The sequence below is a fragment of the Amphiprion ocellaris genome, chromosome 3, assembly GCF_022539595.1.
Source record: "Amphiprion ocellaris isolate individual 3 ecotype Okinawa chromosome 3, ASM2253959v1, whole genome shotgun sequence".
Lineage (NCBI taxonomy): Eukaryota > Metazoa > Chordata > Actinopteri > Pomacentridae > Amphiprion > Amphiprion ocellaris.
The window spans coordinates 18,444,105-18,471,007 of NC_072768.1; the positions used below are offsets into that span (position 1 = coordinate 18,444,105).

General features: G+C 40.7%; 1 protein-coding gene across 5 annotated transcripts in view; it reads right to left on the bottom strand.

The window, feature by feature from the left end:
* The window catches only part of shisal1b (shisa like 1b), a 114,636-nt gene that overhangs the window by 26,512 nt on the left and 61,221 nt on the right, over nt 1–26,903 (bottom strand). For 2 of the 5 annotated variants that reach the window (XM_023278584.3, XM_023278580.3), the window contains exon 1: nt 15,191–15,405. The gene's annotated coding sequence lies outside the window, so the exon portion shown is untranslated. The other 3 variants (XM_023278581.3, XM_055009148.1, XM_023278583.3) reach the window with 3 other exon arrangements.

Here is a 26,903-nt window from a genome sequence, read left to right on the forward strand (position 1 = left end):
GGTTAAAACACAGCCCCTTGCTGGTTATAAATATGGTATGTAACCATATGAATCATGTATTACTGAAAAAAAAAGTCCCTGTTTAATTGACCCTCAGCAAATAAACAAATGTGTTGCAGGAAACCAAAGCTGTGCAAACACCTTAGAGAATCCCATCACCTGTCAGTTATTCTCTGTTTTTCTAACTGTCCTGCTCCATCTCCTTCGTCTAACCATGTTCCTTATGTAATCCAGACATCATGGGCTGATGGTTGCACATGAGATCATACAAAGTGGTTACGATGGACTGCCTGGACAGAATATTCACGTGGAGCACAGGCGGCTGTTTCTGCGGAAGTCTTTAAAAGCATTTTTGATCAGAAAAGCTGTTCCCTCCTCAGAACGCCGAGCAGCTGAAGTCCCAGGAGACTTGTTAGAGTGGCATTTCATATGTTTTTTTTTCCCAGTCTTTTTATTTCTGGTCAGAGCTTTATTATACAGTCAGATGACAACATGCAAAGTATGACGAGGGATTCCCACCCATTTCAAATTTCTCCCGCTGTGGTCTCTGACAAGGCTTTTATATATGTTATTTCGTGGCTTCCCTGTATTTTCACAAGGAGTCACATTATTGCCACGTTGCTCCCTGAGTCGTACAGGCTATAAGAGGGTAAGGTTCACTGCATCACAGTGCAGGGCTTGTTTGCAAAGAAGAAGCGAATGTTGAAGGGTTTGTGTAATGAGCCTGATGGTAGTGAAGCAGAACATGTACTGTAAACACACGGACGTGCACGCAGGCAGGCACACACAGCACAGTACACAGTGCAAAGCTCCCTTCCGACTGAAAATAGAACACGCTGCTGAGCTGAACAGGCATGCAACACAGATGGAGGGTCTAGCTACTTGCTGTTTATGTCTCAGATCAAACTAAAATATACATAAAGACCATGGCAACGCCGCGTTACCAGCCTTCGAGTGAATGTAAAGGCTGTTACAAGGGGAAATATGTAAAAAATTTACGGACTCCTGCGGTCATCAAAGGCATGTTGCCGGCGAGAAGAAGGAAATATTAAGTGACCAATTACTGCGGCAACCACTGTGAATCTAACACCACGCTTTTCATCACAACACAGCAAGAGACCCAAATCTGTCAGGGATTTGATGAGGAAAAGTGCAGTGGAAGATTTTTGGGCTATTTGGAGATCACACGGCGATAAGATGAGCCTGTCTCATGAACATGCTTGTCCGAGTCTTATTTTTGTTCTGACATTAACTTCAAAGTATATGACACATTATTATGCTTTCTAAAAGTCATTATTTATTTAATTTGGCCTGCAGTGTCTCTTATCTGAGAAACTTTCAAGTTTGCAAAGGCACAAACTTGACATTACAATTCTCCCTCTCTCTGTACTGCTCAAATTTATTTTTAGAAGAAACATTTGGGCCTGTCATTTTGAGTATTCACATAACCTTTTTTTTCCTCTTGTATGGATGATAGTAGTTGGATATTAATGTGCTTACTGTGCCTCATTATTAGGTTTTCCTCAAAAAACAAATACACTTTCTGTTGCTACAGAGGCCCTTAATCCATGCTAATGTGCACGATCAATCACCCTAAAACAGATGAGTTTGTGAGCATACAGAGTGAAGTACAGTTTAGAGATGGGACTCCCACTTCACACAGGGGATGAGTGAGCAGCAGCTAAGTGACTGTGGGTCTGCTGATGGGCTCGCATCCAAATACTGATCAGTATTGTGTTGCAACGAGCCCTGTCCTTAATTGATGCTCGCTTTTACTGTCATCATAATAAATTGGGTTTCATTCACTTTTGATGCCATTAGAGCGTCACTCAGAAGCCCTGCAGTGCTCAATTAGGATATGAGCCCATGTTGGGAGATTTAGAGCTGTGATCTCATGGTTATTGTTGGAACAGAGGACTGAATTGTGTGCAGCACCATTGTCAGTGCGTGAGGAGTGGGAGCCTGAGTCACTAAAAGAGGCGGTTGGTGGATGTGTACACAGCATGTGTCAGAAGTGGAGTCGTGGATATTAGAAGACATTATGTTTTTGTCTGTTACAGCTGTAGACTGTGTATAAAAAAAGATGGATGTAGCCTCCAGGTCAGAAAAATGAAGCCAATGTAGAGGTGACTTCAATCTGCATTCTTTCTAATGACCAACACAGAGCAAGTCCTCTAGTTTGAAGAGCTTTGAATATAGCATGACGTTCATTTGGTACATCCATAGTAAAAATTATAGAGCAGGACATGCTTTAGGGCGAGCCACATTTTCATTGACAAGTCGTTACCATATGGGCATGCACAGTGTCCTCGAGTTCTCAGCTGCATCGACCTAGTTTCAAAAGACCAAGATGGCAGCTGCCGGGGTCCAAACTTGACAACTTAACCCTTTGATGTGCAACATGGGTCAAGAGATAGCCATATTCCATTGAATATGGGTCACTTTTGACCCATGTTGTGCATCAAAGGGTTAAACAAAACAGTAGTCCTCAAAACTGATGAGTGGAGTCAAGATGGCCATGTGCATCTTTTACATTAACAACAACCACAACCACAACATTAAAATCACTCACAGGTTAAATGTATAATATTAATCATCTCAGTACAACCCAGTCTTCTGCTGGGAAACCTTGGATCCCATGATTCATGTGCATGTTTCTTTGACATGTACCACTCATTTAAACATTGCCAGTCAAGCACACCCACTCATGGCAAAGGCAGTCGCCAACGGTAAAAGCCTCCCCCAGCAGGACAATATGCACTGCCGCGTCTCAATAACTGCTCAGGAAAGGCTTGAGGAACATGACAAATAGCCCAGGAATTGACCGAACCTCATAATTCCCCATACCAAAACCTGATCGAGAATCTACAGGATGTTCAGAACAAGTAAATTTCATTGAAGCTCCACTCTGTGACCCAGAGAACCCACAGGATCCACTGCCAACATCCCACTGCCAGACACCACAGGACACCCACAGTGGTCCCATGTCGATGCCCCGATGAGTCAGAGGGGTTTTGGCAGCATGAGGGGAGCCTACACAATATTAAGAATGTGGTTTGAATGTTGTTATGATCAATGTATGTGCTCTGTGAATCATAGAGAAACAAAAAGGGAGAAATGACGCATGTTTGGGGTCTCACTGCAGAGAGAAATTTGAGTCTGAATGGTAGCTCATGATGGATAAGAATCTAAACACCTTCAGTGTCACATTAGATTTAATTTATTGCCTTTAAAGCGCTAATGAAAGCTGTTTTTCCAGATGGCTCTGAGTTTGTAAGGAAACCCGGTCAGCCAAGATAAAAGGACAAGCTGCTCCAAAGTTAGTTACTGTAAACAAATTCTATGATAAATCAAAAGGATTTCAGGACAACGGGATTGATTTCAGTTGATCATCTAGCTAGATGCCGATTAATGCCTCTTCACTGTTTTTGATCTGGCATCTTTCCATTACAAACTGATCAGAGTAACAACAGCTTATGCACTTGTGTTGCATTGCTGAGAGCTCAGGACTGCAGAATTCGACATAAATTTGACTGACAAACAGAAGATCTTCTTCGGTTTGTATGATCCATCACCTGAATAAATTTTCCAGATCAAATGTTCTAAAATAAGACCGGCGGCAGCAGCAATGTGTTTTGGTCTAGTGGCTTGATGTCGCCTGGGAGACGTTTACGTCACAGAGGACATGGGGAAAAAAATGTTACATCAAGTAATTAGCACCCACAGTGTAGTGTACAGGAAATGAATACAGTCGATCTTTAAAAAAAAAGTCAAGGGAGAAAAACACAGCGGGGTTGCCATGGAGCTTGTTGTGGAGAGTTTGGCCAATATGGCAGCCTAATGGATTCAGCGATTGTGTGGTGCAGCTACCTTACCGCATGGGTGGTCTGTTTCAGTTTTTGACTTAGTGATGGTTTGTTAGCTTAACACAAGCAGAAGATGAGAAGAGAACTGTAATCAAACTTACATCTGCTGCTGGCACATTGTGCTTCTACCTGCTGAGTGCCGTCATGTTGATGGAAACCATCCTGCCTCCCACATTCACTTTGTCTTACGCCCTTAATTCATCATCAATTTGGATCTAGCAGGCAGATTGGAAAGTAATAGATGTTTTTGTGTGAAAATCCACTCTCAAGTCAAATCAGAATAATAATTCAACTTGTTTTAAATGAAAAACTTTGTGACACCTGACAGAAAAGGCTGTACAGCATCACATTGAATCAGGAAATCTACTAAAGGGAGAGTTTTAGTTGATATTTCTGCAAAAGGTAATATCAGCATCCATCTGGAAATAAAGCTCCCCCAGCAGTGGTTCCTCACAGATCATTTCACCTTGCTACACTGCTCCAGCCTCATTTCAAGTTGAATAAGCAACTAGTATCACAACCACAGTGAGGGAAAATAAATCTGATACATTCTCTTAAGCTTACACCACATATAGAAAAGGATAATTATAACACATCCAAATGCCCCAGAGATTTGTATCACACTGTAGCTCATCGGAGAAGGTCTGATTCTGACCAAATGAGAATTTCATCTGTAATTTTTGCATGGCAATAAATATATGCATGCAGCAGGGAGAGACAGCTAATGAGACAGCTACTGGAGTCTAATAAGTTGAATTCATTATACAATCAAGGTCTCAAAGTCAGCTGGGGCATGAAAATTCTTGGAGCCTCATCTAACATAATGCAGAGCTACAAAGATCTTGTTTCCATGGGATGCAGAATGAATGAATCCAGCTGATGCTACTTGTGCCTTTGTGAGAGAGTGGATGAAAGCATCCAGTATCGTACTGTTATTGGTTATGTATCAATTAATAAAACAAGAGGAGCAAGAGAAAAAGCAGCTGCAGTTCTTGATTTCTACTTCTTTTGATTTGTGCTGAAAGTATTAGTTGAATAATCAATTACTCGAAGTAAGGCTACTCGATTATTAAGTCAAATTTCAAGCAAACATGCCAGATACTTGTGTTTTTGCTTTGCACTTTTCATCATGGTGAATGTAATATCTTTCACTGATAAAGAAAATATCACCAAAAGCTCTATTCCTGTTCTGCAGTTTTCCTCAGCAGGAGAAGCTTTTCTTGCCATTATGGGAGTGGAAATCACAGATTCCCAAGATGATTTCTAGGATTTAAAGAAAAATGCCTGCTGAAGTTTTACTGTTTGTAAAATGTAAATCTTTCGTTTTTTTTCTGGTAATTATTTTAATTTTTTTGAGTCCTTTTCGTCAGACAAAACTAGCTATCTGAAGATATGGGAAATTGTGATGAGCATTTTTCACTGTTTCTGAGCATTTTATGATTGAAGCTTTCATCAGGTAATTATTTGGTTTCCAAGCAGTTGACAGATTAATTTATATAAATAGTGAGTATTAGTTTCAACCCTAGCTTGCATTTGAGTTTTGTTGTCCCTGAGCAACACCTCTTGTGTTGATAGTTTTACTTTGATCAAGCGACTCAGAGGACTGGGTGTTGCTGAGTTTGACTGCTAAATGTCACGGAGATACAGTAGCTGTTGCAGTTCAGTCACTTTCAAGGCCACGGGAAGCCTTCCAGGAATTGTTCTGCAGCAGCTCCCAACACTTGCAGTTCCATCAAGGTTCTGAGCAGCCTGCAGGCTGCAGAGGCCTCATCTGTCAACGCATCAGCTCTTTGGCACTCAAATTCAGTTTTCTTTGGTAGTCGGACTGTGACTCATGCAGAATAACTGGACGTGTATTGGCTCTGGGGTTTGGAAGACATATCCCGTGGACTTTTTGGTGTCTGTGATGCAGACAGGCACGACAGTATCTCCCAGACACAAGCCAGCATTGTTTGTTTGGATTTGCTTTAACACCCCACTCTGAGCTCATTTGGTTTCTCTTGGAAATGTTCCATGTCATCATCCGCCTGACCCTGGATTTAAAATAGCTTCTACCCACAGACAAACAGCCCGGTGGGAATTTCAAAAATGAAAGAGAAAATCATGACATGAGACAGCAATGCATGACAGAACTGCAGCTAAAACACGTTGGTTGGTAATCCATGTTGTCTCCCTCTGGCCTGCAGTAATATTGTAGGGTTAGACAGACCAGCGTGACAGAGAGGCAACACGACATTGAAAGTTGGCAGTTTGAGAAACTCTGTGTGATCCAGTAGTTATTAACAAGCCTGAAACTGTAAAGACACTAATCTGATAGATGGTTTATGATGGGTTTGGTGTATGTTTACTCACATTGCACTGCACAACAAATGTGTGATAAGAAATCCGAGTCCTTGTGATTCTGAAATGGAAATTTATACAAAGAGGATAACATTAATGCTGGAGACAGTGTGGTTAAAAGACGGGCAGAACATAAGCATACTTGGGGCATGCCCTCTAATTTTTCTTCTTCCTTCTTTGAGATTGCTAAAGAAACGATGAATGGTTGGTATTTTATCACAATATAACCGTGCAAGATAAAATCCAAGATAAACTTGGGGCATAAGATGATAAATGTCTTCAAAACACTCTTGTCTGCTGGCTAGAAAGCCAAAACACACATAGAGCTAAATGGACACAGATATGCTGCCTCGCCCAACCACAGGACTACAGCTGCCAGTGAAATAAACTGTCTGGGGATTGTGACCTTCCCCTTTAGGTTTCAGTATGATCAATACGTAAAATACCGAAAAAAAATTCACTATATACTCTAAATGTGCAACCCATTCCTTGGAGCGTGTCACTAAAAGACCCTGGTACTTAGTTAGTACTACGTTGCCGACAGTGCCTGAAAATATCAATAGAAAACTCCTAATCTGCAGAGACTTTTACGAGTGTGTTGGATCCAAAAGTAGCACACTGAACATAAAGAGGTGGGAGGGTTTACCCTGGGATGGCCTCCTCAGCAAAAGTCTGCCTTCAGAGGTTTGACACCCAAGACCAAACCCTGTCCAACTTAGCCCCAAAATAGCCTTGATAGATACACCGCAGTGAACCTGGGAGTTCTCGAACACCTCGAGGTCTCAGAGGTCACAGAGGGCAGTGGTTATAGACAACCCCACACCGTGCAGCCAAGAATACCTCAGATGAGAACAGATAATGCTCCACACTGCTTCACATCCAAATGCTAATGGTGTTTTGGCAGCCAGTTTATACAGCCTGTTAGAAAAACTTTAAATTGCAAAGAACCGTTTGTTGGCGGTTCCAACAGTCATTATTGGAAGTGTTGGTTGACTGGCCATCATAGTGGGATTGCACCTCATTAATGAAGTTGTCCTGATTTTGACCCAAAGGGAGTGAACTCAGCTCGGTTTGTATAAGTTTGGCGACCCTTCTGTGAATAATAACTTCCTATTATGTCCTGAAATGCTCCCTGAATGCCATTAGGTTCAACTCTAAGCCCTGATAATACAACTTTGCGCTAAAAGCTCTGACATCTCCACAAAAAGGTTCTATTGAGAGATTTCTGAGAATGTGGAATGATTTTTTATTATCAAAATGAACAATACCAGAGTTACCTGCCATTATTCACTGACAATATATGGATGTGATTATCATGCCTGTTTAAATTATTAGCCATTATGGGAGAGAGGATTATAGTGAGCCAGTATATTACACAGTGAATCAAAAAATACAGTCATTTGAGCCAACAATGACTCATGGCTTATAGTGAGGCTTTATATAGCACATCATCTCTGACAGCATGGCGAAAACACACAAATATGATCAAATGTTCACACACACATGCACAGCAGCAGGGTTGACATTATGGTTTTGTGGATGTGGGGCATTTGTGAAGCTGCTGGCTTGGTGGTGGCTGACTTAAGAGACAAAAGCACAATCTCCCACAGACACACGCAGCTTTCATCCGCATTCATACGTTTTCTGCTTTGTACCAATGGCAGCGGCACTTTTATTGTGTTTTAACGATGAGGTCCGCCACCAGTGAATAGAGAAACTAGAAGAAATGGATTGTTTTAAGAGTCAGGACAACATATCCCAGAGAACTGCACATGACTGCTCACACAGAGGACCCAAACTGTATTTTTATTAAAGTGTCACAGTACTGCTGCCTTTGAAAGTGTTATGATTTATTACACTGAATAACATTTTATAATGAAGATATATTGTTTGAGGCTTTTGATTTGTGTGTGTTTTAAAATATTAAAAGGTTCAAATGTTATGCTTGAATCCTGCAAAAAGCGAGCATTTTCTTTGAGTAACGGTAAAAAAAAATCCATCTGCGAGTGAGAGTGCACATGTACTTTTCGATATTTTGAGTTCTCCCTCTACTTGTGCCCTGGTCAATGAGAAATATCTCTGAGATATTCTTGAAGGCTCTGAAAGCTGTTAAACAAACCTTTGCTCTGTATTTTTTTTTGACATACCATATCCTGCTTCAACAGGTCAACAACCACTGACGTGCTCAGAAATTATTTTTTTTATTGACTATCTGTCTACAAGTTTAAGATGGTCTAAAACTATTTTCTATCCCTCAGCAAGAAAGCAATAGCAATACTAAAGGGAGCATCTAATGGAGAGGTTGCGTGCCCAGCTCTTCCTTCACTCCCCGCAACTGCCACTTCTTGTTGACATTGTGCAGGTAGATGCATTCATACCGCCACCTCAACATGCTCCTTTTATCAGCTTTTTAAAAGCTTTTTCCTCTATATTGAAAGGCTGAGCCAAAGTGACAGAGGCTCTGCTGCACCCCCGGCTCTGTAATCAACAGCCAGTGTCTGACATCAGCGTTTAACCCTTCGTTCACACCCAGCACATCGCAGCTGTCAGTCACAGCTGCTCTCTCTTAACAACACCTCGCACTAAAGGAGGTCAGGCAAACCAATGCTTTTACATAGAAGCTGTTAAAGGCAGGGAAATTCAATAATCTGTCTTTTTGCCTTTTCTTCTGGATGATTCCAGTAGCGACTTTAGACTGGGGCAAATGTAAATTAGCACCAGGAGTCTAACCTGCTGAGTTCATTAAAACTGCAGGATTCATACCACAGATGAAATCAAAAGGTGTACGTGAAGGTGAAAATGTTAGAGATGTGATGAAAATAACTCGCAAAAGATAGTTCTATATGCTCCTCGACCAAATCTCTTCTCTACTTACAGTGTCACACATTTAGCGGAATTTTTTCATGCGGATCTGTTTGGTTTTTCTCAGTTTACATGACAGCAGACGCAGAGTTAGTACAGACACGGAGCCTTTCTTATCTTATAGTTTACTCTGCAAGCTGAAAGCTGCTGTATCTGCTGTGCACTTTAAATCAACACACCTCAAGTGGGGTTTTCTTCACAGCTTCATGATCTCTAGGCGTTTACATTAGAGCGTGTTTGGTTTGATTTCTTTTACAAAACTGCATTAAATTACAGGCCATAATTCCTGTGCTCCTCCATTACACACAGCACTAAAATAATTACATTCACTTCTCAGACAAAGATTCGCCTTTGTGCTTAGATGTGACCAAAGTAGGAATTATATTGATCACTACAGGGGTTCACTCATTGCTTGACACATAGTAACATTGATCTAAGGTGTCATTCAGTGGAATAAGTCAACTGAAGGTTAAACACAAGTCAACAAAGCGTCCATGTGGTTTAGCAGCAGCATGTTTTGGTCACAGGTCAGATGCTGCTACACCCAATAATGAGAATTGACAGTGTGCGTGGGGTCATGCGTAAAGATTGAAAACTCAATATTCAAATTATGCTCTGAGGGTTTTTTTAAGTGTCACCCATGGGAAAAGTCCCCCCAAACCTTTTTTAGACAATTAAGGTTTTTAAGAACTCCTAAGAAACTGATTATGCTGAAGGTAGTACAATATACAGTTGAAGCTTCCTACTTATGTATGGGAACAAACAAGCACAGATACTGATTCGCATAACAGGTCCACCCCAGTAAATATTTTCCTGCCTCTGATTTTCCCAAGCATTCATTTGTCTTCCTGTGAACAACCATTCAGATATGATTTAACTGTTTCAGATGGGTTAATGCTCAAAGGAGTCTGAATCAATGTCCTTCTTGCCTTTTGTGCCGACCACATACACACACACTAATACACACAGCAAACACTGCATTAATATTCAAAACAGCCAGTGGGTAAACCTGCGTCTGAATTTCAGCTGCTTGTCTGTTATTTGATTATTCCTTCAGCCTAATTTCAGTAGCTGCACAAAAGAGGAAGTGCCTTCCTGATGCAAAACACCCCCACCCCTCAAGAGAGAAAGAGAGCGAGAGAAAAACAATACACAGCAGCACGGCTCAAAACAATGCACAGAGACACAGATGACAAGCGTGAAAATACATGCACCTCGACATTTTAACATTTAGATGTAGCCAAAAGCATTTAATGGGCTGTTTTAACCGGCCAAAATGAGTTAAAAGTGCAGCCATGTTTGTGTTTTAAGATGTATGACTGCTGAGAACAATAGTGTTACAGTACGCCTAGAGGGGTCAGCATGCATACAGCCACCGTGTGGATCAAGCTACTGATATTAGCACTGACAGTATAATGGACCTGCTGGCTTTCTGCCTCCAGCATCTCGTGGTGACAGCACTGAAGTACACGGTGGGAGAGTGAACGTTTGCAGTTGATGAGCAGAGATGGTGTGTTAGGTCTTCGCCAGATTATCATCTGTTCGCTGGGATCTGATATGGAGGGAAGTCGGCATCAAAGGCACCGTCAAAGCTTCACCAAGGAACCTGCCTCTCTTTCTAACTTTCTCTCTTCCTCCCTACAACTGTGCACACACACTATACTGCACACACTCTAACTCTTCTTGCTTTCTAACAAGCACAGACACACATACATGTGTAGCTAACATGAATTAAAGCGCACGTAGGAAACACTGTACACCCACTGACACACACTCAGAGCCAAGCCCAGGGCCGGGGAACTCGGTGTGAACCCTGTGGAGAGAGATGTCAAGATGACAGACCAGATAAACCAAATGAATGCAGAGTTTTCTGCACAGCAGATCGGAAAACAAGACACTTCTGTGCTCGCTGAGTGACTACATGCTGCTGTTTATTTTGGGCTGGAGAATGTAATTATTTGGCTGCCACTGCTGCTGTTGGTGTTATTAATCAGTTATACTCTCTGTTGGAAACTGTTCAATATGATTTTTTGGAGAGGTGGGTGGCAGATGAAGGGATCCAGTGCTTTCAGAACATCAGATAAAAGCCTTTGTTCTGTTCAGATGTGCAAACAAAAGTAGATCAGTGCTGCTTACTTTTTTCTTTAGCTTTTTAGCTGATTTTTTGAATTGCGTTGAATTTTAAATACCACTAAAGTGTAATTATACAAAGAACATGTCAATCTAAAATTAGAAGATGGGGTTTTAAAGTGGAGTCCACCTGAAGGAGGTGATCTGATGTTAGTTTGAGTGAAATCTGTTGAGGTTGGCCTATATTTACAACGGAATTAAAACTAAGATGGACTCCAGCTAAATCTGTACACGGAAGACAAACAAAGCAGAAATTCAATTAATTGGTAGATTGTCAGAAAGCTCACTGCCAACAGTTCAGTAATTCATTTGCTGTCATTCAACAAGCAAAAATATGAAACAGCTTCAAAATTGTAAAATTTGCTGCTTTTCTCAGATTCATACCCAGCATATTTGGCTTCATTACTACTAGTCTCTGCTAGCCAGACCATTCTGTACAACATAATGATCACCTCACTATCAGTCTGTCTCAGGGGAAAAACACAGCCTGCTTCATTAAACCAATCACAGTCGTGTTTCATGGAACTAAACGAAGGATGCAACATCATTATTCCCTAAAAAATATTCATGCGCGATACTGTTTTGGAAGGCGAGCACTGTCATTTTGAGATAATTCACTGAAATAGACAGGCCTGTGCTACTGCATGATACAAATCTTTGACAAAACTTGAAATTTTCCAGTGTAGCATGTGCCGCTTGGAGGATGATGTTGTCGTTTCTTGTAGCAAAGTGGATTTTGAAAACGCTAGCACTCAGATAACTGAAGGAGAGGAGAAATCCGTCTGAAATAAGTGACTGTGCAGACTTTTACCTGCAGCCTACATCTGGTGAGTCAGACTAATGACTACTGGATAGATACGAGAAACAATTTTAGGATCTAATCTTGGGGTCTAAAAAATGATTTTACTATTTCCAAACACTTTTAGGATGCTGAATTCATTAACATAAAAAAACAGTCATTGGAGAATGAAAATTGTCATAGACTGCAGCCCTAACAATCGCATGTTTGCTTTTTTTTTTTTTTTTTTTAAACATATTTTGTGTCTACATGAAATACTGCTCCCCTCAGCTGGACTCGTGTGGCTCCAGCCACCTGTTAATAGTCGTGCCTGTGAATGTCAAATCGGGCCCAATGTGGTTTGCAGCTGTGCTTTAATAGGAGCAGCTTTACGCAAATGAACCGTGGGTCAGAATAGCAATAAAAAAATGCTAAAACAAAAAAGTTTACCAAGGGTTTGAGGGAACTGGGCACTCAAACTTAGGGGTTATCACTCAAATAACTTGTTGTAGTGTGCTTTAGTTGATTGTTTATTTATTCATTCATTCATGGCTGGCCTGTCTGCCTAGTATGGAGTGGTATGTAAGTATGGAAGTGGTGTTAAAAAGAGGAGTTAAACTCAATGGCAGATTACGAAATGCTGCATACAAGTGGTATTAGATTTAGTACAGTAGCGGCATGAATTGGGTAATGAGCTAAGTAGTGTTCTTTTTATAAATCATACAAGGAGGAAATTTGAGAATATGCAGTTACAAAGCAGGCAGGATTTTCACTTTCCAGTTGAAAATTGCATGTGTTTAGTTGTGATAAACTGGGGACACACTTTAATCTCACCATAAACAAAGATAGACTCTGAAGTTTCACTTTGTGCTCACTCCTAAATAACCTACTCTGTCTGCACTCTGATATGTCTAGATATATGGCTGGATTTAGGGTGTTGTGATGATAGCAGAACAGAAAAGGCGCTGCTCAGTATAGCTGAGAAGTTTTTTTTTCTACCTCATCTGGACCGTGATAAGAACCACCGTCCGTGAGATGACGATAACCACAGTTGTATTAATTTCAGCTCTTTGCCTCTGACTTTTATGTTGGAAGATTCAGGCACCAGAAACACTTCCTCTGCCAAAAGATTGTCTGCATCTGGTGCTGCCAGCTACTCTGCAGTTTTGACACCAGTTTGATCATCTGTTCTGAATTTGAAATGCTCCTCACTTAAAATTTTCACCTTGAGGGCTTCTGCCAAGCCACTGGTCACGAAGCGTCTCTGTGCTCCGCCTTCCCTGATGTAAGTGTGTGTGTGTGTGTGTGTGTGTGTGTGTGTGTGTGCATTCACTATTGAGTGGCTGTAAGGGTTATTTGGCCTTTGTGCATGCATGTGTGCATTTGTGCATACTGTCTGCCTGGGGGGAAAGAGAGTGCATACTGTATGTGTGAGGAAATGTGTGCACCAAGCGCACATTAGCACCCTCTCAATGTCAATGACTCCTCCTAGTCGGGGAAGTCAGTGAGCCACTGATGGACCATAACTGTCCATGTGAGTAGAACAGTGGTGTGTGTGTGCCAGAGACAAGGTGACACATGAAACAGTCTTCTGATGACTGATGGCCAAAGCAGGACGTCCTGACCTTACTGATGCTCTGTCACTCCTATAGAGGTGACTGTGATTATGTGAACACACAAACACATAAAGTCCAGACTAAACACAAAACGAGAACGATCACTGCACTGATGTGCTGCTGTATGCTTCTTTATAAAATCTAATTCTTCACTTCAGGGGTTTCTGTACAAACACATACTGCTGAGTGTGGACCAACACTTCCCTGTCACTGAAATGAATACACGGTGGGCTTAGCTTATGCAATCGCTCTCCTTCTGTGTCAAAACACACACAGTGCAGAGTAATTGCCCCACTATGCCTCCACCTGTGTTTACAGTGAGAGCACAATACTCGATCCCCTGTCCTCTCCTTGAGTACATTTTGAATCGAACTGCCCCTCTACCCAACAGCCTACATTTAAAAAAAAAAACTTTACTGTTCAGTAGCTCAGTTAAGCCTCCATTAAAGGTCTTTGTTGCCAGCAGCCAGAGGCCAACCTTCCCATCTCCAAGGCACTTATCTTGTCCATGCTGAAAAATGGCTACAAGAAGATTTTGTGGCAAATAATGAGCAAAATGGGTCTTTATTGGTCTCAAAGAGAGTTTTTCAGTCACATATTATAACTAATACAGTCTGAACAAAGGCTGTGCAGAGTCCTTCAGGAGATTGTTTATCACACATATTGCAAAGCTGCTCATTTATTATGGTTCATACAGTGATCACAATGTACGAAAGCGGAGAATGATTATTTTAAATAATTTTTCTTCCTATTCTCTTTGTGTTTGACCCGTTTAGAGCATGAATAATTTCCTCCACTTGTGGTATTAAAGGTGAGGGTTCACCTAACAGACCTTTAACACACAGCAGAGAGACATGAACAGACGCAGCACACAAACACACTTTCTATGCACATGCCCTTAGAGCACACACACTGGCACAATGTTCACTGTTGTGAGAAATCATAAAAGCTCAGAAACTGCTGCCCCTGGACCAGTTTTCACGCAGAAACGAGACAAACGCGAGAGCAGGATTTTTCCACAGAGGAACAGGCTTTTGTGTGAATGAACAAAGGGAATCTCCTTTCTCCCGTGCTCCTCTCTAACCTAAATCCTATCATGTGCCACCAAGCGTCTCCCACACGCCTGTTTCCAAGTTACCGGCAGCGTCGGCTGCCAATCCCGCTTAATTGCCTCCTGTGTAAAGTGACGGCTGAGGAGTGGCGATGAGAGCGAGCTGTCCTCGCCTTTTCCTGCAGCTCACTCTCTACTACCTTGCCAAGGAGAGACTCCAAATGAGAATTGTACTGTACACCTTTGGGAAATTACACAGTAGCGTTGACCGGGAGTAAAACTTCCATAATCAACCTGGAGACTTGCTGTATGAAAAAGCAATACCATTAAAACGTAACTATGGGACTTTTAATTTTGAGAAAGAAAACGTTCCCAATTTAGAAAACTGCTCTGTGAGGACATTTAATTGGAGCTGTAAGAGAGGGATGGAAAGCATATGAATATGGAGTGTTCTGATAAGAAATGTCTTGTTGGAAGTAAAAGTAAAGAACAGAGGCAGAACAGCAGGCAATTTTCTTTTAACGATAACCAGCTTTTCCTCACTAACCTTGCTTGAGCCTGGAGGAAAAGAAAAGATCTTCTCGCTCACTCCCTCTCGCAGAATTTACCACCCTGTTGCTCCTTGTTCCCTCTTCCTTTGTTGTGTCTTCCTCACAAATAGATCCTCCTCATCCTTGGGACTGGGGCTGGAATTAACAGCTCATGAGGGAAGTCAGGCGGAGGAGAAAGAAAACACACCAGAGAAGAAAAGAAACACACTCTTCTCACCCCTAAGTCCTCCTTGGCAGTGTATCCCCATCCGTCAGAGCACAGCGACTGAGTGTGAGAGAGTGAGAGAGGGAGAGAGAGAGAGTGAGACAGAGAGACAGAGAGAGAGAGGGAGAGATGAAATGATACTAAGTGGGCGAGTCACAGAGAAAGTGAGAGAGGGAGGGAGAGAGAGTACGTATGCACTGGAGGGTGATCCTCTGCACTGAATGAGCTCCTGTTTATCTCCCTGTCTGTCTCCTCTGCATGCATTCCTTCCCGACAGAAGCCACAAGGTCAGCTGCTTTTACAGTAACAAGACTTGGTTTGCTCTTGAGGGAAAAGATTTCCTGTTAGCTCTCCGCTCAACTTCCCTCATGAGTGAAATCACCCGGAGTTTGGTGCTTTTTTAAATCCCCTCTCTCTTGCACTCATCTTAGCAAGTGTTAATCTAATCTCCTCTCTCCCGACGCTGCCTGTCCAGAGGTTATTCCAACTGACAGGGAGTCTGCTGCAATTTAATTTTGGGTACTCAGTGTACAAATAAACAAAACAAACAGAAGCGGGCTTCTGCATATTTAGTGGATACTATTCCAATTTGCAAGTATAGAGAACACAAAAGGACAATTAAGTGAATCACTGCCTGAAGACAGAATTGTATGGCTTGTACACATGGGGGAAAATTGTTCTCAAAGTATTTGATCAATGGAAAAGCAGACAATAACAGAACACTGAGCCTAATCTACAGCGTAGATCAGTTGACAGTGAGAGACTCGATTGACAGAAAGTGAATCAGAAAATTTGATAGTTTACTTTGTCAAATCTGATGAACTAAACATCTTTGTACTGCTGCCAATCTGAATATATCATGTTGGACTGTGAAAAACCATAATGGGCTATTTTCAAAAGAACATAAACTTATTAATCTGTTGAGAAGAGAATGATGAGACAAATCGCAATGCTGAAACAATTAGTGAGTTAATCGATTAGTTGGTGGCAACAAAATTTGAATTTCAATTATTTTATTCAAGTAACTGACAGATTTGAAAAAAGACTCAATATTTGCTGCCTTCAGCTTATTAAATATTGAGTGAAATGATTAATTAATAATGGTTCTATGGTTCGATACGGTTAATTGCAGTCGTATTGCATTGGTGTGAAAATGTTAATGAGATGCTTCAATATGCATCATGTAACAGATTTGCATGATAATGGACAATGGGTGAATTACGATCACCTCCTAGCTGTGCTATAGGGCAGAATTAAATTAAAAAACTCCACTGAAACTTGTACGCCTGGTTTCACGTCACTAAAGAATACACTAGTGAGAAGTGCTGGTTTTGTAACATTTAGGGGTGTAAAGAGCGACCAGTATTGTCTCTGGTGACTTGGTCTTGCAAGTGCAGCACAGCCTGTATGTATGAAACATGCTGTATCCGCGATACTCTGCCTTTCTTCTCCGCTCTCCTGGTTCCTGATGTGACATGGCAGCCACAGAGCCTAAGTGTCTCCCCTGAGCACAGTGAACACTGGATCAATATGCACACGAAGTGGTGGATCAATCGGGTCGCAAGCATCAGCGAGAGGTGATTCAGGGGCCAATCTGACAGCTTCCTCAATTATGTTGATAAAGTGTCAGAAAGCAGCAAATCACACAGACTGACACGCACATCACGGTGACAGAAAGCCTCAGTCACATCGCATATGACGTGATTCTCCAAAGCGGGGAAATGAAGGGTATGAGCATATGGTCGTGTCATCTTGACGCCGCACGTTCGCCCACTGACCGGGCGAGTGAGAGGTGATCCCGCCGAGCTCTGTGGCTTCTGTGCTGTATGGACTGGTGGGTGTTGCTCCCGGACACATGGTCACATGCAGCAGAAGCAGGGAATTCTGGAAAGGTCCGGTTTCTGTCGGAGGGAGGATGAGCTGACAGGCAGGCCTGAGGTGGGTCTGGTGGTGGATGTAAGATGTTCAGCCAGGGGGAAGTATGCAGAGGAACGACATCATTTTTCCACATTGGTGTGTTTCTGTTTCTGCATGTAGAGTTTGCGAGCAGAGCCATAATAACTACTCATAGGTAGTCATTTACAATCCATCCACATGCCTCCTCTTGGTGCTGTTGTCAAAATATTCACTTCACAATTGAGATAACCTGCCTAAGTCAGTTTTTTAAAAGTCCCGTTGCATTTATGCTGCATGAAAACTAAAAACCATAAATACTAAACAAGCACAAAACCGTAAAACATCATTTTATTTGTCACAGAAAGGAGCTGTGATGAAATTCTTGCTGGAGTTGTGAGTTCTTATATGGAACACTCATCCACAGTGCCAGATAGTAAATATTACACATTTCCCTTACAACTCTTATGAAATATTGACTGCCTTGAAATGTACTCGGGAAATGAGGTCATGACAAATGAATGCAAAGCGGGGAAGCTACGTGGATAGTTCACTGGCGGCACTTAGTCACAAGATAATGCCTGTGATGACTGTATATCAGACAGAACACTCATGTCTTTTATACTGTAAATAGATCAGTATTTTTTTTTTTTTTGCAGTGGCTAGACAAAGGATAATGTTTCACTTCCATGTGTGTGTCGTCTCTGTGGACTAGAGAGCACACAATTTGTCGGTGACCATGCTGGGGTGCAGGGTCACTTTCACGACAAGCTCCTTGCTTGAATTGTCTTCCATGCAGCCGGGTCCAGTAATAACGAGCATCGAGGTGTTCATCACCTCTATCATACCTGTGCCTTCTTACAGATGGGATTGAAAATTTCCTCCGCAGTTCCCTTTTCTATTAAAGGCCCCTCCCTCCTCTGGGAGATTCAAATGATAGGAGTTACTCCGCCGAGCGTGGCCTTTCCCTCCTTTAAGCCAAGCTCCAGGAGATTTCTTTGAATCTTTTTAGGAGGCTCCATAACTGTAGAGGATCAGCTTACACGGTCCACTATTAAAATCTCCACAGTATTTGATACAGATGTGACTTTGAATCTTCAAAAAAAGACAGATTTGAACTTAGAATTATATGGTCCAAGTGCAAGGAAATTACTTTTTGAATAGGCTTGTCTGTTTTTTTATTTTTTTCCCTTTTTCTCTCTGCAATATCTTTCCCTTCTGCAACACCCGCCTCTACAGTTGGGTTATTTTCTCTTGTAGAAAATTTGACATGGTGGTTTTTAGAAAGGGTCTAAGTTCTTATGCAAAACGTACCTCTGCTACGAGTAAGTGTCCTGCAGCTGATGTAGTGTAGTCCCATGGCAATAAAGTGAGTGAATGTTGTTGTCAAGCTTTTCTCAGGGGCCCTGCTTAAGCGCACTAGATAGAGGTCAGAGGAGGAATGGGGAAATGTGCAAATCCCTACAAGTCATTGCATGTCCTCTGGTCTCTAAATTGATGCTGCTAATAGAAAAGTGCATCATGCTGCTTTCTAATTACTCCATCAGTCATCAGATGCCACATTTAGGAATTTAGGTGCAGTTCTTCCATTTGTTTTAAGTACAAAAGATCAATGAGAAAGAAGAAAATTTGGCCATTTAAATCCCCAAACGAGTTGTTACAGTTCAGTGTCATTTTTCAAGTGTATTTTTGAAAAGTGGGCTTATGCTAGAGAGAAGTGTGCAAAGACACCCCAACATCACCCCTGTAATGTGATCAGACTGAAAAACAATCAGACACAACATTAGCTCTTCGTTAGTCAATCTTCTGACGGGTAGCTGTCCATGTGTGTTCTCTAATTCAGTTAACTGTGTTCTCCTAATTGCCTAGAAGGTAGTGTTGCTTGTTGCAAAGCTGTAAACCCCATCTTGAAAGCAATGGGGTGTCACTTAGCATCAGCAATTACAAGATTCAATCATAAACTGCTCAGCCATCTGAAAAATATTAGGATAATCATTTTTTTTCTTTGTCCTCCATAAACAAACAAACGTAGCGAACAGACTACTATGCTGTTGAACAGGCGATATTATGAATTATTCTGAGCTGAGCAACTGCATTTCTCAACTAAAAAGTGAGATTATATGCATAAATACACACGGAAAAAATTGCTTTCATTGTTGCAGGCTATAGCTTCAAATGGCGTTTTTAGACTAAATGGTTTTGATGGACTTCCTGAGATTCCGATGGAGTAAGACAATTTTTTCTGCTTTGAGCTTTTCAGACTTAACACTGCAGAAGAATTGGACAGGTTTTGAGTCATACCTGCACTGTATTTTGTTTTCTGTGAGTCTGTCATATGTCCAATCGATGCCATCTCCTGCTGCATGCGAAGTGACAAATCGGTTCTGGCATGGCACTGAAATAGCTTCGCTCTCTCCGAGTCACTCGTGTCCAAACTTTGAGCTGTCCTCATGTTGCCAGGACTTAGGTCAGCTATGGTGTTACTTTTTCTTCTCCACCATCATTTCACCTTCATCACTGAATGACTCACATTTGTCCAAACACAAAACAAGAAAAACAAGCAAGTGACTGGTGCAGGATTCCAACCTGAATGCCAGCTAGACATGAAACAGTGCTCGTTTGGAGGAAAAAAGGAATGTTTTTAGGAGTGAAACAATTAGTTGATTAACCTATTAGTCAATCAAAGGAGGATTAATCAAAAAATATATTTTATTGTTGTATAAAGATTTCAGTTTTCCTCAAAATATACTCTTCACATAATGATAATAAATTACCTGTTAATATCTGGCTTTGGAAAAATATTTTTCCAGAGTTTTCTAATCTAAATTCTGAAACAGTTAATGATAAAAGTGATCAACAACCTAATCAGTTATTAAAACAATCTTTACTTAAAGCCTTAATAATTATTAGCAGCCCTAATCATTTTAGGAAAAGCAGTGTCTCCAAAAGCTGTAATTATATCAATTATTTGATATCATAAAATGGCCTATCTATACTAATAATCAGATGATTTCATTATAATACATTCCACGCAGTGATTTGTCTTTATCAATTTTCAGTGTTTATTTAATGGACTTCAAATATTAAATTAAAGGGAAATTTGCCTCTAGGTAGTGTATGATGTGCCAGAGTTTCAGATATCACAATGGTAGGTAAATCATTTTCTTGAACAAAGCCTTTAAAGTCTTTATTTTTTTCAACATTTTTAAAAGATGAAGAGGCCAAGAGAAATGTCAGATGACACAGGACGGCTACATAAAATATTTAGCACCTGTCAATAGTGCATCGACTTTTTCATCCCCACCTGTGTGTAAACAGCAAAGCCTCAGAGCACACAGTCACCTTTCATGATACTTCACTGTGAAGCCCCACTAGGAGAGCAACTGTCAGTCAAACTGATGGAGACGGATGAAACTGGAGGTCCACCTAAATTTTGTATGAGGTTTTGTGGAAAAGCTTTCAAAAAGAATTTGTGTGACTGTCTGCAGTGATCCTAATGTGAAAATCCACTGCAGACTTCAACAAAAATATCAAAGCCCCTCTCCCAGCGGTGGTCACCGTCACGGTCACAGCGTTGTTATTGCTCTCATAAAGGACTGGAATTGCTTTTGTGTTTGTGAATAAAGATTATGCATCATTACTACGATCATCCCCCTAAAATGAAGTTGGTTTTTTTTGGCAAAGTTTAATAGTTTTTCACCTCAAAAGCATTCGTGTCTTTTGCGGTGATTAATGCCTTCACTGTGATTTGATCCAGGACAATTAGTGAGAAAACAATGTAGGGATTCTCAGAGCTGAGATCAATTTCGCTCTCTGCCAGACCCACCGGCCACAAAGCATTTTTTTTTTTTTTGGGCAGGTCTTTAACAAGGCTTCAGGAATGCAGGCTGTAAAAATGGAAGTGACTGCAGCATGGCTGATGAACAGTGAGGATGCAAATTAGCGGCTTTAAGGATTCTCTGACAGGTTTAACTTAAATATAAAGAATGAGGGAGTGAAATAGCATTGCTTTCCTTATTTCAGACTATAGCATTTAACATGAAAGTGTACTAGTTCAGAGGACTTGTCAGCAACAGATGGCATGTTATGTTGACCTCTTCTCCACATTCTGCAACTAATAAAGTTTTAGAAAGTAAAGAATCCTTCAGATGCAGCAAAGATTAATTAGGAAAATGAGCTCTTTATAGTTTTAATGAGAACTAGTTGAATTTGATGTTTTTTTATCTAGTGTTTTAGAAGCCTTATAACATTTTAAGAAAGAAGATAAACTGAAAGTCATTCAGATGCCGCCTTTTACAACGAGTGGTACTTCAAGAACTTTCTGCTTTACCTTTAATAAGCCTTTTATAGCTCAGGCTTCTGTACCATGCCAACCCAGCTGATAGCTTCAGCATTGTGCTGCTACAAATTAAAACCAGAGAAGGAACTTCTGAGGGACCATCCAGGACGTTAAGATGAAATACAACTCATCCTGGCATTGATGCAAAAATGTTTAACAGCAACATTAAACTGCAAATCTTTGTGGCAAGAGGCTTTTGTTATGTCTGCCCGAGTCAAATCTAACACACCTGGAAGTCTGGCTCCTCATGTCTCAGACGATGATTCATAGCTCTCTGACTTGTCGACCCGGAGTGCTCTCAGTGAGGAAAGACATATCTAACTCCTAATGAAATGACCTCCTGTATCGAATTTGGGCCACAGAAAGGCATTCAGGAGAGGACGCAAGCAGTACACTGCCAAACTCAACTGTTATTGGTAGCAATGGCGATCTTATGATGGTCATTTATGCCTTATCTCCTAATATAGTGTATATCTATTATATAATACATAGCATTTTAACATAATGAAAATGGTCTCTGCACTGATAGTCTGATATTCTGTTGGGTAAAAATCTGTTAACGGCGTGTAGTGGTCTAAGACACAAACTGACCTCCTGACCTCCTGAACACTTTTGTCTACTTCTAAGATATCCAATTAGGCTTTCCCAACCTTGCAACGTCTCATCTACAGTTTCCCTTTACCCACTCTAAGCCTCAAGGGTTTTAAAATTTTCCAGATAGACTTACAATCTCTACACCAGTCAGTCAAAACATAACAAAACCCTTGACAGATGAAACGTACAACATCGTCATCTTGTTAAAATGCAGTATTCTGCTGAGAAACATTGGGTCCTGACATTCATGTGGATATTATGTTAGCAAATACCATCCACCTAAATTTATCAACAACCCACCCCAATGGCAAAGGCACTCCCCAATGGAGAATGAGCCCCGCTATACCGCAAAACCTGCTTGGGGCCCAGCATGCACAACATGACATTGAGTGCAAGATGGTGAACCAGTCTCAATCTCCATACACTATTATCTGATTGAGCATCTGTGACTTACGCCAGAACAAGCCTGATCCATGGAGACCCCGTCCTGCAATTCACAGGACCACTGCCAACATCTTGGGGCCAGACACCGCACGCAGAACACCACCCGAGGTTCCATGTCTATGCCCTGACAGGTCAGATCTGTTTTGGAAGCACAAGGGGAACATGCACATTATAAGGCAGGTGTAGTGTACATGAAAATAAATCAGTACTATCTATCTATCTGAGGATGAAATTCTAAACATCTATATTGTCTATTATCTACATTTCTGTTAATAAAAGGCTTAATTTCCGAAATCCCCCCAAAATTAATGTTGTCAAGCTTAACTGATGTGACTGACTCCTTTTTTGTTTGGGTTAAATGCTAATGTTAGCATTCTAATATACTCACAAATGTTTACCTTCTTAGTTTAGCATGTAACAGCAACATTTGCTTGTTATTACTTCACAGAAAGCATTAGTTCTGAAAGACTTTTGCCATAAACCAAAATATTAGACAAAATGTTAACCTGACGGATTAAAAGCTACTATAATTCGTTCTGAGGGACGCATGAATTTCTGTATGAAGTTTCATGGCCATATATTCAACAGCTGTAGAGGGATGTCAATCAAAAAGTTTGCTCAAATATGAACCTCATGGTGACACTATTGCATAAATCAGGGCATCACTGAAGTCGGTACGATTCACTCTCTGGAGACTGTGATGGACTATGCAAAATGTCATGGCAATTCATCCAGTAGTTGCTGAGACATTTCAGTGGTCCAATAGACCCACAAAGCCAATATTAATACCATCCTGCTGATGTGACTATAATCCTAAGACTGCACCTAACACTAAAGTTGCACTATATTAAAATAAACCTGAGATCTGCAGTGCTGGGAAAAATTCTAGCTCTTTAAATGTGCCGATTCTACATTATCCATCATGCAGCACCATCAGAGAGTAACATGGGAATGGCCCCAAACATACAGGCCCATAAAGAACTATCTTTAGCAACAACACGAGTAAGGAGGCCTGTAACAGATGGTCTGGCCCCCACAGAGCCCTGATCTCAACTTCATTAAGTCAATCTAAGACTACATGAGGAGACAAAAGACAACCGGACATCCTGAAGCCACAGAGGAACTGTGGCAAGTTCTCAAAGATGCCAGAACAACTATGTAGTACCCTGCAATGTGCAAGGACTGTTTCAAAGGCTAAGGTTGCTCACACCAAATATTGATTTTGTTTACTTCCCACACTATAAAACTGAAAACAGTCTCATTTTACTTTTAGTGCCTTAAAATTTCACACAGTACTGTATAGTCATGTAAAAAAAGTAAGTATGGAAATTGGGCATGTATGTAAATTGTTGTTTTCAATATATTTGAATGAAAAAGACATTTAGTTCACTTTGAAACTGACAGACTGGAACATAGCCACAAGGAAAATAAAAATATCAATAGATGCACTATTCTTCTGTGGAAAAAGTCAGCAGGCACTTAGTCTCAGAAGCTATTACTGCCACTTCCAGCAGAAATAACTTTTTGTAGGCGTTGTACACAATTATCCGTATCTGGTATCAGTTTGCTGAAATTTTTGACCACACTTCCTGCAAAATTCTTTCAGGTGTTAGATGTTTAAGGGTTTTCTTGCACAAAGTGCCCATTTGAAATCCACACACTTCACTGTGATTGCGAGTAAGCCATCCCATAACTCTCCATTTCTTCTGTCTGAGCCATTCCTCGGTGGATTTGCTGTGTGTTGAGGATCATTATCCTGCTGAAAGGTCCACTTCTTGTTTGACTCCAGCTTTAGGACAGATGGCCTCACATTATCTTTAAGTACTCTTTGAAATGGTTCAGAATTCGTAGTTGAATCACCGACCAATTGCCCAGTTCCCTCAAGCAGAGAGGAAGCCCTAATCCATAACATTTCCAGCACAGTGAGTCACAGATGGCATGATGTTTTGTACCAGAAAAGACCTGGTCGTTGTCTATATATTCAACGGTGAACTGTAGGTTTGCTTTTATGTTCTTTTTGGACAGCAAAGGCATTTTGCCTCCCTGCAGGTCAAACATGTGCAACCTCTTTCTGATTGGAGATGCACCACCAATAGCTGTAGAGTTACCTGCAGATGCTGTGTTGAAAGTTGAGACTTCTGTTTACATCAAATGGCCAGTTCTGGGCAAATTGGTGGTTGTTTCAAGTTTACAGCACTTAATAGAGTGGAAGGTTTTATTTCAGATAATTCTGAGATCTCAACCTTTTTTTTCTAAAGGCCTTAGAGAAAGCTCTTTACATCTTGGGATGATAACACAACACACACTTCAATCGCAAAGAGAAAAGTGGACCTTCGACGTTAGAGGTCTAAAAAAGAGACTTCCAAGAAGGTTATAATCACTCGCAACTAATCCTGTTTCTAATTTTATAGATTTTACAGTGTGACAAATGTGGGGATGCACTTAATTGTTCTATGTGACATTGTTTTTCTATGTTTTGAAATTATGAAAATGATTTCAAAATGTCAGTTTTATGTCTTTTGATGATTTCACCTTTATTTGTTATATATGTTGTCAACAATTTCAGTGGGATGTGCTATTTTTTTCACATAACTGTATACAAAAAAAATTTACCAAAGGGGTACGTAAAGTCTGTTGAATTATAGGGTATCATCTCCACTCATGTTTTTAGGAATAGTGAACGTTTTTTTCATTTTAATCCTTAGATTTTCCATAAAAGTAACAGGCATCTGTGTCTGAACTGTAGAGAGGAAGTTGTGATGGTGTCTGGCACAAACATTAACATCTATTGAGGGTTTAAAGGAAGTCCTCCACGAGGCCTTTTACAGGAAGGACACACAAAAGAGTCTCAGCACTGCGCAGGACTCTTTATATCATGTTTATATTTGAGGCTTTTAGAGACATACTTATCCAGAGGGATTTAAAATGAGTCAGTAGTTAATAGCTCAGGGATAGCCACACAACAGTCAGTTGCTGTGGGGACCAAATCTCTCAGACTTCCTCTGTAACTACAACACTGCCACCACAGTGTGCCCTTTCCCAGACAGATTTATGTACAACAGGAACTTGTAACTTGTAAAACACAACATTGTCACCAACCCTTTCACACTGTGCAACCATGCCCTCTGTCTCAACTCAAAATAGGATGTCTAATGAATTCACAGTGAAATTAAACAGAGAACCACAGCAAACCCATTTGTGACACTGCGAGATCATTTTATTAGTTTTTTTATTTAATTTTTTTTTTTTACAAATATCGACAGTCAATTAAATTTGTTTTGTCTATTTACCATTCACTAGACAGCCATTATCTAAGCATAATCCTGCATTCATACACTCACCACAGGCCTGTCAAGCTTCAGATTTCACCACCTATTAAAAGGTATGTGGACAGGGCTATTGCTATAAAGTGGTATGCTGCATTTGAATGAACTGGAGGCTGCTGATTATTTTTTTAAGCTTGTATGAAAACCAGACACACCAACTGAAGATGTCTATAAGGTGTTTTTTTATGCAGTAAGACAGCTCATGAGCAAAATAAGCAGTCAACACCATGGCTGAGCATTTCTGCCTTCCAACTGCAGCACACCAATGACAGTCTGAAAAACACTGATTTAGACATCTTGGCTTTCATATATATATAACTAAACTAAGTAATCAATCCTGTCAATTTGCAGAGTGACTTTCTGCATCATTCTTCTTCTTCGGAATCGGTTCCTGCGTCAAACATGTATGACTGAAACACTCCAATATTATAACTTGCCATTGTGAAGCGTAGTTTTACAGTGTTGAACAGAGTTGTAGGTGAGCTGCTGTGCTTAAGCTTCAGCAAGTAGCAGAGGAGAGAGTGGAGAGAGGCATGGACTTCAAATATCTGCACATTTTAGTGGAAGCAACAGTGTGGAGTTACATCTAAGTCATTTCAAGGGAGAGAGGGATTATTTTCATAGAAAAATATGTAGATCTGATATACAGACATTTGATTTTAGGACTTTAATCAATGACTAAAGAGAGACTTTAAATGGATTCAGCTTTGTATTTATCTGCTCTAACAGTGCATTTGTTGGCGTGTCCAGCTATGTGGCTTACCATTTACAGTAGAAAGACTAGCATTGTTTTTGAAGTCAAGGGGCATATAATTAACTAACAACATTATTTTGTAGTCTTACAGATCAGAAAAAATACCTAGTTAGAGAAAAGTGCTACCGTGTCAAAGTTTGGATTGACATCAGTT